The 2,500-nt window shown below is 41.6% G+C and overlaps 1 protein-coding gene across 9 annotated transcripts in view; it reads right to left on the reverse strand.

The window, feature by feature from the left end:
• LOC110525107 (myocyte-specific enhancer factor 2C) overlaps nt 1-2,500 on the reverse strand; it is a 111,572-nt gene that overhangs the window by 16,244 nt on the left and 92,828 nt on the right. The gene's annotated exons all lie outside the window — the stretch shown is intronic.

The raw sequence follows: 2,500 nt of genomic DNA on the forward strand, positions 1-2,500 counted from the left end.
CACAATCATGAAGTAGAACGACATTTATTGGATATTTCTAACTTTTTTAACAAATCAAAAACTGAAAAATTTGGCGTGCAAAATTATTCAGCCCCCTTAAGTTAATACTTTGTAGCGCCACCTTTTGCTGCGATTACAGCTGTAAGTCGCGTGGGGTATGTCTCTATCAGTTTTGCACATCGAGAGACTGAAATTTTATCCCATTCCTCCTTGCAAAACAGCTCGAGCTCAGTGAGGATGGATGGAGAGCATTTGTGAACAGCAGTTTTCAGGTCTTTCCACAGATTCTCGATTGGATTCAGGTCTGGACTTTGACTTGGCCATTCTAACACCTGGATATGTTTATTTTTGAACCATTCCATTGTAGATTTTGCTTTATGTTTTGGATCATTGTCTTGTTGGAAGACAAATCTCCGTCCCAGTCTCAGGTCTTTTGCAGACTCCATCAGGTTCTTCTTCCAGAATGGTCCTGTATTTGGCTCCATCCATCTTCCCATCAATTTTAACCATCTTCCCTGTCCCTGCTGAAGAAAAGCAGGCCCAAACCATGATGCTGCCACCACCATATTTGACAGTGGGGATGGTGTGTTCAGCTGTGTTGCTTTTACGCCAAACATAACGTTTTGCATTGTTGCCAAAAAGTTCAATTTTGGTTTCATCTGACCAGAGCACCTTCTTCCACATGTTTGGTGTGTCTCCCAGGTGGCTTGTGGCAAACTTTAAACAACACTTTTTATGGATATCTTTAAGAAATGGCTTTCTTGCCACTCTTCCATAAAGGCCAGATTTGTGCAATATACGACTGACTGTTGTCCTATGGACAGAGTCTCCCACCTCAGCTGTAGATCTCTGCAGTTCATCCAGAGTGATCATGGGCCTCTTGGCTGCATCTCTGATCAGTCTTCTCCTTGTATGAGCTGAAAGTTTAGAGGGACGGCCAGGTCTTGGTAGATTTGAGGTGGTCTGATACTCCTTCCATTTCAATATTATCGCTTGCACAGTGCTCCTTGGGATGTTTAAAGCTTGGGAAATCTTTTTGTATCCAAATCCGGCTTTAAACTTCTTCACAACAGTATCTCGGACCTGCCTGGTGTGTTCCTTGTTCTTCATGATGCTATTTGCACTTTTAATGGACCTCTGAGACTATCACAGTGCAGGTGCATTTATACGGAGACTTGATTACACACAGGTGGATTGTATTTATCATCATTAGTCATTTAGGTCAACATTGGATCATTCAGAGATCCTCACTGAACTTCTGGAGAGAGTTTGCTGCACTGAAAGTAAAGGGGCTGAATCATTTTGCACGCCCAATTTTTCAGTTTTTGATTTGTTAAAAAAGTTTGAAATATCCAATAAATGTCGTTCCACTTCATGATTGTGTCCCACTTGTTGTTGATTCTTCACAAAAAAATACAGTTTTATATCTTTATGTTTGAAGCCTGAAATGTGGCAAAAGGTCGCAAAGTTCAAGGGGGCCGAATACTTTCGCAAGGCACTGTATAATGTGATTATACTTGTCTATCTTTGTCCTCATCTGTGACTCTGTGGCTGTTTCAGCCTTTGATTAACAGGGTGACATCCTAACTTAGCCCACTTTCAGGCAAAATAACAAAGCAATCTCACAAAACATAACAACAACTTTTCACTGTGTGGTCGCATCATTGTCATTCCCATAAACAGAACACTTAGGGAAGCAGATAGGGAAGAAAGGGATTCTGGGATACCACACACAGCCATGATTAGGCAGATAGCATCCACAACAAATATACATGTTCTGAGTGAGCTTCATGTTGTTGAGCAAGATGTGGGAATTCTATATATCATTTTTGTAAATGTAGTATTAAATATATTATAAAACACCATTATAAGGTTTTTCCTATAGGTACAGTACGTGTTTGTCATGTCGAGTTTAGTTCAAGTGTTTTTTAAGTGTCAGGTAAGACTAGCAGCATGGTGGAGGAGGTTGGTTGCTAGCTAGGCCGCTGGGCCCCAAGCCAATGATTTGTCATGTTTATCGTGTCACCACCATAAGGCTTAACCTTGGGAGTGTCCTGGAAGTGGTCGCTCCTGGATGTTAGCTTAAGGAAGCAGAAAATAGAGTCCGAATTGTACCCATGTGTCCCAGGGCCAAGGAAGAACTCATCAGTGAAAACATCAGCTGGGAGAAATCAGACATGAGCTCACCTTCTTCTAGTTTCTCTCTTTTCTAACTTTGAACTTTTAGCTATGCAAATCTCATTGTTTTTGGTACAAAAGGTTGGACATTTTCATTGCTGTTTGTCCCTCTGTCACTTCCTTTAGCTTTTGCTGAATCCCTATGCAGGTGCGTGTTAGCCAGCAGTCATGGTTGTCTGGTTGCTTTCGTTAGTAGCTCAAAGCGAGCATCTCCTGTTCCATTTACTGGTGAAATATTTTCCTGATATCAGCCATGTTAGAAACTTGGATCCACTCCTCCAGCTCCTTGGCTATGTGGTTGAGTAAGCTTGGAGGACAGTGT

The sequence above is a fragment of the Oncorhynchus mykiss genome, chromosome 6 (genome assembly GCF_013265735.2).
Source record: "Oncorhynchus mykiss isolate Arlee chromosome 6, USDA_OmykA_1.1, whole genome shotgun sequence".
NCBI classification, from domain to species: domain Eukaryota; kingdom Metazoa; phylum Chordata; class Actinopteri; order Salmoniformes; family Salmonidae; genus Oncorhynchus; species Oncorhynchus mykiss.